Genomic DNA, 12,408 nt, shown 5'->3' with positions numbered 1-12,408 from the left:
AAACAACAAGTCGGAGGGAGATTACATGAGCCTATCCCCAACCTAACCGGGCGCTCTACCAGTCTGTACTGATTATTGAAATGATGTTGGTCATACAATACATAAGGAACATTTTTTAACACATTAGAGATAGTATCAGTAAGGATGACTGATGCCTCATTTCATATAAATAGGGCTGGAATAACTTCATAAGAAACAACAAACAGTAAGTCACCATCAGCAAAGAATCTGGTTAAATGATAGTGGTGAATCAACATAGCCGCTCTTGGTCTAGTTTGGTGGCTATGTATATATTAGTATGAGATATAGAGGTTACTCGCTCTATCAACCGTCGTGTACGCATAGTTGTCTGACTGGCGAAATTGGCTGCGAGGCGAGTTGTCACGCTCCCACCTCACCATAACATCTTATCCCTGACTGTCACTACAGATAATTGTGGAGCCAACAATAAGTTCCAATCATAATCTACAAGCGTAGAGAATATTGGTTGGGCATAAAGACTGACCGATCAGGATGATCTGCACATGACGAGTGTTATCGATCATGATTGAAGCAGGTGCATTAACACCTTATATTCTGCGAGCTCGGCATCTGCTCTCAGAAGGCAGCTAGCAAAATGAAAAAGGAGCAATTTATACCTGATAGTTGGAACTATGCTAACTTACTTACGTACTGGTCGCGGGGATTAAGAGATTTAACCACCTCTCTCACTCGAGCCAATTATAGCGCAATATCTGGATGAAAGACCATTTGCCTCTAATTTTTAAGCGTTTGAAGAACTGGAAGTAAGTGGATTGAGCTTGTGGGCTGATATTGCTAGAGCTGGGAGTAGTAAATAATACCACTATTTTTCTTAGTGTGCGCTCACGCGCTGGGTCACGAGCGCATAACTATAGGCATCTCTCACATGCTATTCAGCAGCACTTCAAAAAATTGTCCACCTATGGCCAAAGATGGGATTGCCTGAAGTGTATCATGCCTAGCATTTCTAGAGCAAGAGAGGTGGAGAGAGGCTTATGTTCAAGCAATGGAAGAGAAAGGCTTAAAATGACAAAAAGGAGGTAAAATATTGGGTATGGTGGCTAGGAGACAGTGGTGAAATAAATTGCAGGAAGCAATTTTTTAAAAAACCCAACAGAAATTTGAATTTTTCAGGGTCTGATAATTTGAATAAACATTTTTTTTTGGCTAAGAACCAGAAATATTTTTCCGATCTAGGAATATATGGCTGTGTGCCTCTGGAATAGTCATTGGGTCCGACCGTTTCCTGGTTTCCTCCTAATAGGTTGGGGAGCATCCACTAGTTCCAAGGCAGTAATTTCTGGCTGTGTAGAAGTAATGATCCATTTGTTCTTCTGCATAGACTTATCGTCACAGACAGCAGTTCCTGAAGATGGAACGTCATGTATTTATGGCCGCAAGTGATCTTCCACTAAAGGAGGCAGTGGACGCAATGGCAAGTCCCTGACCTTGAGTTCATTTGTCATCGGGGAGATTATAAGTCGCAGGGTGAGGCGGATTGCTGATCCAAGTCAGAAAGAGAATGGAGGTTACGATGAGGCAGACTGTTAAGGACACAATAGGATAAAGACCCCACATATTCGCTAATGCATAGTCAGTGAAACGTCGCCTATGATGATTCCAATACGTTTCACAGTGCTTGCCGCGCAGCCACACAGGGAAAGTGACCATCTTCTGGTCTTATGTAGCCTGGCCGCCTGGTGTGTCGAGGGGGCCTATTTAAAGACTAGGGATACCTGGAGAATAATATCTAAATATCAGCAATAGTCCAAATAAAGTTAGTGAGTACACAATGCATTAATGTATAAAATAACACAATAGAGATTCTAGACATATTTTTGAAGGTACAGCTAACCGGCACTTAGCACTCTTAGTCTTAGTCTGTCAATTTTCTGATATGACTTGAGAGTACTATGAAAGGTAGAGATTCCCGAAGAGTATGAATTTGTCCTCAGCAGTATAACTATTACCATGACTGACCATAGGTTATGCTGTCGTAAGTAAGTGTGAGAAGCTTATAGCAAGCTTCCACAGTGCTATGGCCACTCGCTTCTCAGCTGTGAGGGCTGCTCTCATTTTAGTGCCTTTGCCCAGGGGATAACAAAGTTCCATAAAAGTGGCTCTACACATAGAAAAGTTTTGCAAGCACTGGGACTCATCCCAGACCTGCCATGCTCAGGGGAAGAGGTGCGGGAGGGGGAAGCTTGGTTGCCAGCAAAGCCTGCCCTGCTGCAGCAGGAGCTGGCAGGACCAAGCTTCTGCCCGCTACTCCCACAAGAGCGAGCAGCGGGCGGGGGGGTGAAGAAGAGCAGGCTGGGCCGACGCCCCTTTGGACTGTACTTGGGGTCCCGTGCTTGGGGCAGCAAAATTCCTAAAGCTGCCCCTGGTGGGCCCGGTATCATAGCACCAGTGCTGCCATGGTAAATCCAGTACTGATGCAAAGTAGCTAGTTAGAGAATAAACTGCCCAGGAGCGGGTAGCAGAACCTATTTCCAGGGCTGTGACAGCAGGTTCGGGCTCAGTGTCTATATCCATTGTTGAAGCCTCTTTGACAATGTGCTGGCAAAGCATGGAGGGTGTCAGTGCAGACACTGCTGTCCGTGGCACACTAGAGGGGCCCTTTTTCTCTGACCCAGGGAGGAGCAAGCTTCTGTTCCAGGGGGTTTAGTGAAAACGAGCTCTCTCGTGGACAGTCTGGCCCAAGGACTGTGGTGAGATAACCTGGAACAGGGTCAGTGGTGTCTTTGTGATTCAGCCCACAGACCTGCACCAGATTGTCATTTACTGTGACTTGAACAGCACCAGCAAGGACTGGATGGTCCTTCAGTGGAACCGGCACGACACACATATCACCTGGGCTGAATCCTGGAGCACCTACAAGTATGGCTTTGGCAATGTGCAGGATGACTACTGGCTGGGGACAGAGTACGTCTATCAGATCGCCAAGCAGAAGGTCTACCAGGTCAGGTTTGTCATCCACGATTCATCCGGCACCATGAAATATGCAGACTACAACCTCTTCAGTCTGGAAGATGAGTCCAGTGGCAACAGACTGAGGCTGAGCTCTTACACTGGGACTGCAGGGGACTCCATGGCCCCAAACAATCCTAACTCCATGCATGACAACATGAAGTTCTCCATTAAAGACCTGGATGAAGACACTTCCAGTGGGAACTGAGTGTCTGGCTATGGTGGGGCTGGGGGTACTTGGCTTGTTATTCTGTTCGACTGAACGTCAAAGGGAGCATCACTTGGGGTAAGAACAGCAAAGAATCCTGTGGCACCTTATAGACTAACAGACGTTTTGGAGCATGAGTTTTCATGGGTGAATACCCACTTCGTCGGATTCATGCACTTGCCTGCTTCAATATACGGTATTATATTTTGTTGAGCCTCTTGTGACAAAGTGGGAATGTTCTTAATGTTTCATCTGAATACTGTGTGGGTCCCTCAGTTTCCCCTGCAAGGTGCCAACTGAAGGTGTTGGAGAACAAAGAGATCAGGTGGCCTCCTAATGCCTGGAAAAGAGACAAAGGCCAGAGGAGAGAGTGTCAGTGACTGTAAGGACTTCCAGAAAGAGCATGGTGTGGAAGGGGATGCTGGGATGCTTTGGAACTACTCCATACAAAGCCAGTCAGGACTCTAGGGGAGCCTCCTCTCTCTGAGCAGACTGTCTCCAGGGCAAGAAGCTTACACCCTCCTGGGTCTGACCTCAGAGCATTCAGCTTGCCCTTCCACACCGTACACTTTCTGCAGCGAGTCTGCCCAGGCAGGTCCTGGGGCAACCAGAGGTCCCTGCACCCCAGCTCTGCAGTCAGACATGACTTTCAGCCAGCCAGTAAAACAGAAAGTTTATTAGACAACAGGAAGACGGTGCAAAACAGAGCTTGTAGGTACAGAAAACAGGATCCCCTCAGTCAGGTCCATTTTGGAAGGTGGGGAGCCTAGACCCAAATTCTGGACCTCTCCCTGTTTCTCCAGCCAGCTCCAAACTGGCACTCCCTCCTCTGGCCTTTCTGTCTCTTCTTGAGAAGGAGGCCACCTGATCTCTTTGTCCCCAACACCTTCAGTTGGCACCTTGCAGGGGAAACTGAGGCACCCACACAGTATTCAGAGAAAACATTAAGACCATTCCCACTTTATCACAAGAGGCGCAACAAAATATAATACCATATATTGAAGCAGGCAAGTGCTGCTTCTGACTCTCCACTTTTAATTGACCCTTGTAATCTTGTGGTGCCAACGCCTTGTAGCTTCATTTTATATCGGCTTACAGGGTGAAAGCAGGGGGCATCACCATTTTGGGCACCACCAAAAATTATACAAACCTGCCGCCTATGTACATTCTATGTAAGCTATCTAGGCTTTTCTGTGCTCCCCTCTCACTCTCACTTGGATTCCTTCCTTCCTTCCCTATTTGAAGGGGCCTTTTAGACAGTCAAAATTCCCCCTCTCTTTTAAATATATATACATACTGCACCTTTGCTCCCTGTATCTTCCCTTCTAGGGGCCACCCAAGCCCCCCACTTCCCCCACACACATGCAGGGCTGCCCCCAGCCACGAGTCTATTTTTGGCAAAACTAGGCATTTGTCCTGTTGGCTCTTGCCAACTGATCATGGACAAAAGCCCAGTTTTGCCAAAAAAAGTCAGGAGGTCTGGGGCAGGGCTTAAAAAGGGGACTGTCCTGGCCAAAACAAGATGCGTGGTCACCCTAGACCGTAGTAAAAGCCTCCCAGGCAGTTGTGGGGAGCCCTGGACCCTCCACCTGTCCTGGTCGAGGAGACAGGGTGCCCAAGAGCAGCCCCCGACCCTACCCCCAGGGCGCGCCATCCAGGATAGGTGGAGAGTCCAGGGCTCCCCACAGCAGGCCAGACTCCCTGAGCAGCTCTTACCACTGCCTGACTTCTGGCCAGACCAGGAGGCAGGGACATGGGGGAAGGGGAGGAGCAAGGAGTGGGGCCGTATGGTGTGTTGGGGGGTCTAGAGCTGACAACTTTTTAATTGCACAAAACTGAACACATTTGCTCCACCCCATCCCCTGCTCCTTCCCTGAGGCCCTGCTCCTGCTCACTCCATCCCCCTCCCTGTTGCTCACTCTTCCCATCCTCGCTCACTTGCTCATTTTCACCAGGCTGGGGCAGGAGGTTGGGGTGCGGGAGAGGGGTACTGGCTCTGGGCTGGGGGGTGTGGGCTCTGAGGTGGGGCAGGGGTGAGGGTTTTGGGGTGCAGGAAGGGGTTCTGGGCTGGGGCCAAGGGGTTCGGAGTGTAGGAGGGGGTTCAGTGCTGGGGCAGGGGGTTGGGGCACAGGAGAGGGTTCGGGGTGCAGGCTCCAGGAAGGAGCCTTGGTTCAGGAGGCGGCTCAGGGCTGGGGAAGGGGGTTGGGGTGCAAGGGTTGGGGTGCAGGAGTGGGTGCAAGTTCCGGGCAGCTATTACCTCAGGCAGCTCCCCGGAAGCAGCGACATGTCCCCCCTCTGGCTCCTAGGTGGAAGTGTGGCCAGGAGGCTCTGTGCACTTCCCCTGCCCGCAGGCACCACTCCTGCAGCTCCCATTTGGCTGCGGTTCCCATCCAATGGGAGCAGCAGAGCTGGGTCTCGGGGCAGGGACAGCATGTGGAGCCCCCCTGGCCACCCCTGTGCCTAGAAACAAGAGAGGGGACATGTCACTTCTTCTGGGGAGCCGTGCAGAGCCAGGTAGCCAGCCTGGCTTAGCCCCGCTGAACCATGGACGGGACTTTTAACAGCCTGGTCAGTGGAGCTGACTGGAGCTGCCAGAATTTCTTTTCGACCTGGTGTTGTGGTAAAAAAAACAGACTCCTGTCAACCCTAGCCCCCTCCCCCCACGCAATGTTCTTTGTGCCCAGGACCTCAATAAACCTTAATCTGCCTCTGTTCTCCAGCACCATGAAGATGGCAGTTCTCGGCATTTACTTTACTTTAAGAATAGCAACCAGTCAGAAAGGAACTGTTGCACCCCATAATGCTTTATAGAAATATGCTTATGAGTGTAAATATGACATACGTGAAATATCTTTTATGCTAGATATGCCATGTAACATATCTTTTCAAAGATTATGTTATTCTGCATGTAGTCATCTTATTCACATGCACGTATCATCATTTTTTGTCTGAAGTTATGATCATTGGCTCTATGCTTGTATTTAAAGTGTTTGCTGTAGAAAGCGCTGAAGGCAGATTTGGTGAATATAGTGTGAAGGGATGTATAAAGGCAAGGGTAACAACCTGTATGTCTGCAGTAATATAAAATCTCTCTTGGACAGAGGTACAGAATCAGTTAGCTGTGAGGGGTCAATCAATTCAATTAACCTAGTTGGCACCTGACCAGAAGGACCAATGGAGAAAGAAGATACTTTCAAATATAGGGGGAAGGTTTTGTTTGTGCTCTTTTCTATGTGTTCCTCTTGAGACAAAGAGAGAGACCAAGCAGGTAAAGCAGGTCCTACAGAAATGATACACCTAAAATTACAAAAATTGTAACTCATAGCAAGGAAATGCGTTAGATTATCTTTTGTTTTAGCGTTTGAATTTTCCCTATGCCAAGAGGAAGGTTCATTCCTGTTTTGTAACTTTGAAGCTGAGCCTCTGTGTTTTAAATCTTTTTATTACCCTGTAAAATTACCTTTCATCCTGATTTTACAGAGGTGCTTCCTTTTAAGAACCTGATTGGTTTTTAGTGTCCTAAAAATCCAAGGTTCTGGTCTGTGCTCACCTTGTTAAACTACTTGGTTGGTATATTATTCTCAAGCCTCCCCAGGAAAGTGCGTTGACTGGTCACCATTACACTATTACCCCTGTAACACATCCAAATACAGACAATGCCATGTATCTGCTAAAACCCAAAGACCAAGGACTTCACATTGTAGTGGCTTATTTAAATATTGTTTGGAAAAAAATATTTTTAAGATTCAGAATATTCTGTATAAGCAAACAATTGAGTGTAAAAAGACTGGTCAGAGGTGAAAGAGGTATATGACATCGTTACAACTGAGCTTTAAGAAGGTGTGTCATAAATAGATAGCTAAGGGTTAATGTTTCTTTTACCTGTAAAGGGTTAACAAAGGGAACCAAACACCTGACCAGAGGACCAATCAGGAAACTGGATTTTTCAAAGTCAGGGAGGGAATTTTGGGGGTCAGTGTCTTTTGTCTGTCTCTCAGCTATGAGAAGGTTCTTTCTATCTTCTAATCTTCTGTTTCCAAATTGTAAGTACAGGTAGAAAAACAATATAGGCTTTTATGTTGTTTTGGTTGTATTTACATGTGTGTAGCTTGCTGGAATGTTTCAAATTGGATATCTTTTTGAATCAGACTGTTTATTCATTTTTTTCTTTTAAGCAATTGATCCTGTATTATTGTCATCTTGATACAGAGAAATTTTGATGTCTTTTTTCTTTCTTTTTTTTATATAAAGTTTTCTTTTTAAGACTTGTTTGAGTTTTTCTCTCTGGGTAGGCTAAGGAAAGAAGGGGAGGGAATTCTCTTTGTGTTAGATCTACGGAGGGTGAAACTCTGCAGCACCAGGGAATTGGTGGGAGGGGGAAAGAGAGATAGAATCATTTCTGTTTCCTTGTATTTGGGGTTTGTCTCTTTGTGGAATAGAGGAGATATGCTTCTTGGTATTGTGATGTAAAGAGATTGCATCAATACTCTCAGGTTAGCCCAGAGAGGAAAGTCTGGGTGGGAGAGGGAGGGGGAAGGGAAGTGGAGTATTTCCCTTGCCGGTAAGACTCAGAGCTTCTGGGTCTTGGGGTCCCTCCAGGGAAAGTTTGGGGGACCAGAGCGAGGCAGGCGCTGTAATTCCTGTCTGGTGGCAGCGAGATAAGATCCAAGCTGGTAATTAAGCTTGGAGGTTCATGCTAGGCACCCACATTTTGGATGCTAAGGTCCAGATTTGGGAAAGAGGCTTATGATAAGGTGAAATTAAGATTTTATAATGGGACTGATATAATGGCCATTCCAGAGGACTGTAATATGTCAGGAGGAAGGGGTCCTCATTGTTTTGGTTACCCAGTTAGTAAATAATCAGACTCATACTCAGAGAATGTGTTCTGCCACTGGAAATTTTACTTGTACCTAAATGACCCAGAAGTTGCTGACAGAGATGGTGTTGAATATCACAGAGGCTGGGATCTAGCATGTTCAGAAATTAAGGATTTCCTGAATGACCAGCTAATGGGCATTCGGAGTAATCTTGAGCACCAGGCATGGCCCACTGCATTAACTGACACTTCAGAAGTACCATCTGATCTGTGGCCATGGAGGCATACTTGGAGATTTTCTGGGTGGAGATGCGGATGTTCATAGTGCTCCTTCCAAGCATATGGACCGGTTGGAGGAGTGTTGGCTCCCACATACCGAATCCTGCCAGGTCCATGGGGAGGATGCATGTGAGATTGGATAATTCACCGAGACATTTGGGGAATTAGACTACCCGGTATGCCTAATCCGTTTCCAATCAGTACTCCTGGGATAACACCAGATATTTGGATGGGGTTAGGGAGTCAATGAACATTTTAGGCATTAGAACCCCCATAGCTTCAGTGTATACATAACTGAAGCCAGGAGATGTTGTCACTGTTCATTACAATGTCTGCTGGAAGGGCATGGGACAAGGAACTACCATGACAGGACACTTACTCTTCCAAGCTAATGATAACTGTGTATATATTGAGGCCACCACGTTACAAGATATTTATTTTAATCTCACCACTACTTCGGGCAATCATATTATTTACTGGGCTGTGGCTAGAGTTTTAGATACCTTAAGTTTCAGGTATCTTTTAACTGGACTAGTTTAGTTTCTGATCAGTTTCATAATTGTCCTTTCACTGTTACCAGAGGTTCAAAGAATCTCTGAATTACGAGGGCAAATTCATATGCTTCAAAATATGTATCAAGTTAAAAAGAATGCTTTTCACGCAGCTTATAGAGGGTCTACTTTATGTGCTAAGTATGACGTATTGTGCTTTGTGCCTAAAACCGTACAACACCTCTGTCATATTATTACTATGGGAATGATTCTGCTTGTATTGTTCTTATTTAGTTTAAGATTATGTAATTGTTGTTGTAAAGGATGTGATACTCGTAATATCGTTTATGTCCATGCTCATCATGTATTATCATTGCATCCACTCAAAACCCCTAAGGTTGAAGCCTTTGATGGAGCATCTGAAAGCCAAGGCTTGATGCAAATGGAGGTTAAAGGATGTTAGTTGTGCTAGAATCACAAAGGGTGAGTGTATGTAGAAGCAGAGAAAGAACTGACTGGAATTTGAAGGGGATTTCAATGCAAACAGTCCCCTCTGTGAGCAAGAGTGTAAATTCTTGCTGCAATTGTTTCTCTTTTGAGAGACCTGCATAGAAGGGGGAACCCTGTGTCCTAGTGCACGCTATGCAATTGCTTCAGAATAAAGTATCTGACTTTCTGCACCCAAACCTGAGAGCGAGAACTCTGTTTTTCTTTGATCCGCAGCAGTGCCATGTGAAACTTAAGGAGCTCAGGCATGCCTACCAAAGAACCAGAGAGGCAAACGGCTGCTCCTGGTCAGTGCCCTAGATATGCCGCTTCTATGATGGGCTGCATGCCAGTCTAGGGGATGCCCCTACGACTACCACACTCTTGTGCGTGGGCTCTGTCAATAGATTCTCATGCAACAGAGATGCAGATTTTGGAGATGAGGAGGAGAAGGTTACAGATAGCACACAGCAAGTAAGTGGAGAAACCATTTTCCCCGACAGGAACTGTTTATCAGCCAGGAGCCAATCCACCCAAGGCGTGCTCCCAGACCTTGAAGATGGAAAAGGAACCTCTGGTGAGTGTACCTTTGTAAATAGAATAGGTGGTTTAAAACCAAGAGTGTTTAATGATTAATTTGCCCTGAAGACTTAGGGTGCATTTGCGGCCAGTACAGCTACTGGAAATGTCTTTTAATGTTTATGGGGATGAAGCGGCAATCCTCTTTATCCCTCTGTGTTGTCCTCAGTAGAGAGATATCATTCATGGTAACCTGGTTGAAAAAGGGGAATTTTATTAAGGGGACATTCAGATGAGGTGTTCCTGCTGGGTTGTTTGCCTGTGGCTGAACAGAAATCATCCCCGCTGTTAGCCTTGCAGTTGGGGGGAGGAGTGAAGCGATCACACAGAGAATTTAGTGTGTATAGGGGAGTTCAGTTGGGTTTGTGCTGTACGTTAACGCAGAAACCACAGCCCCTCCTTTTAAATGGCCAGCGCATTTTAAATGGCCAACCCAACAGGTGCTTGGTATGGGAAATGAGGGTGCTGCTGTTTGAAACCATTCCCACGTTATGAAGGTTAAAGAAGCCAAAAGACTGTGGCTTACCATGTCTGCCTACAAGCCAAATTCTGTTGCCCACCGACCTGGCCTGTGCGGTCTCTCACGCCAAACCAGCAGGCCCTCAATATAAGAGGCAAAATGCTATCTTGTAAAGAAAGCACAATAGGCATACTCACCATCAAAGAGTATACCTATTGTTCTCTAAAATGCCTTTTTAATACTACTCTTCCTTTTTTTCCTCCCACAGCTGCAAATGTTTTAACGCCCCCCCATCATCTCTGTCCCGGAGACTAGTGAAGATTAGAAGGCAAAAAAAATGCACTCACTATGAAAAGTTCACTGAGATCATGTGGTCCTCCCACACTGAAAGAGCCCAGCAGACTGCATAGAGGCGGGCAATGTCAGAGTGCAGGAAAGCACAAAATGAAAGCAAGGACAGGAGGTGGGATCAAGAGAGATGGTGGGATCAAGCAGATAGGTGGTGTGAGTGTGATGAGAGGAGGAAGGAAGCAATGCTGAGGCTACTGGAGGATCAAACTGATATGAGATTGAGGTGCAGGAAAGGCAGTAGGAGCACAGACCGCTGCTGCAACCCCTATGTAACCAAGTACCCTCCTCCCCAAGTTCCATAGCCGTCTCTCTCAGATGCCCAAGAACGCGGTGGGGGGGAGCCCTCCGGGCACCCAGCCATTCCACCCCACAGAACTGCCCAAGTAACAGAAAGCTGGCATTCAATAAGTTTTGAAGTGCAGTGTGGCCTTGCCCTTCCCTTCTCCCCTCCTCCACCACCCCATACAGGTGAGGCTGCTTCAGCTGCCAGCACATATGCTATGATTGGTGCCCTTTGTAACCTGATACCCAGGAGGAGGATACGACCAGGTGACCCCCCAGGTGACTCATTGCCTGGGATGCAAGACAAAAACAAGGGGGAGGAGGAATGGGGGTGTCGGAGGTTAGGTTGCTAGGCAGTCTGTTTGGGAGCACTGGTACACGGGGAGTCCAGAGCATCTGGCTCAGGACGCCCCAACATGGACTTGGCTGAAAGTCACTGATTTCTATGCTAACAAGTTATGTTCTAACCGGTGCATTCTTGTCAACAAATAAACCTTCTGTTTTACTAGCTGGCTGAGAGTCACTGCTGACTGCGGAGTTGGGGTACAGGGCCCTCTGGCTTCCCCAGGAGCTCCATCGGGGTGGACTCACTGCAGGACGCGCACAGCGTGGAAGGCGATGCTGAATGCTCCGAGGGCAGATCTAGGAAGATCGAAGCTGTATAAGCATCTTCCCCTGGAGACAGTGCGCTCACAGAGAAGCGGGTTCCCCCAGAGTCCTCACAGGCCTCGTATGGAAAAGTTCCAGAGCATAACCTGGGGAGTCTGTGATTTAGGGTCTCTATAGTGAGCTAAGATAATATGGTGATGGGCACCTTCTGAGAACAAAAATAAAGTATCCCAGAGGTTATTTAGGGTGCAATTATAGATAGGCGCAGGCCATGTCCCTACTTTAAGGTGTGTGTGACTGGGGGAACAACAGCTCTTCCACCCCCAAAATTTGAGCCTGTAGACGAGGGCAATCCCAGGCCCAAAATTAGCAACTAAATCCTACCTCATCCCCTCACTGGCTGTCGGCCTAACACCTGATTAGCAGAGGTAATTCCATGATGAGGAAAAGGCCAGGAAACGTACAGGATTGGTTTTTAAAGGAAGATGACTGACCGACAAAAACCAGAAAATTACTTTTCAGAAGGTTAACGCTCTTTCAGAGAAAAAGGTCTTTCATTTTTCCTCTTTCTCGCATGGGACATAAAAAGCTCGAGGGTTTAACTCTCAGATCTGTGCCTTTGCCTCTCTGTTTTTGCCTCTCAGGTTGACACCAGTATCGTAGCCCTCACCTCTCATGTCAACTATCACAATTCCCGTATCTTCCAGCTTTTTAAGAAGCATATTTGTCATACTAGCTCCTGTAGCATCATTGATGTCAATAAAGTCTAGAAAATGCTCTCTGACAATCACAGGGTATGCCTTCACTACTGGCCATATGAGCGGGTAGCAATCGATTTCTCAGGGCTCGATGT

General features: G+C 46.8%; 1 pseudogene; it reads left to right on the top strand.

The window, feature by feature from the left end:
- Window positions 1-12,204, top strand: part of LOC116818747 (fibrinogen-like protein 1-like protein) — a 13,380-nt pseudogene extending 1,176 nt beyond the window's left edge.
- The last annotated feature ends 204 nt before the right edge of the window (window positions 12,205-12,408 follow it).

The sequence above is a fragment of the Chelonoidis abingdonii genome, chromosome 20 (assembly GCF_003597395.2).
Source record: "Chelonoidis abingdonii isolate Lonesome George chromosome 20, CheloAbing_2.0, whole genome shotgun sequence".
NCBI lineage: Eukaryota > Metazoa > Chordata > Testudines > Testudinidae > Chelonoidis > Chelonoidis abingdonii.
This window is presented reverse-complemented; position numbering and strand designations above follow the sequence as displayed.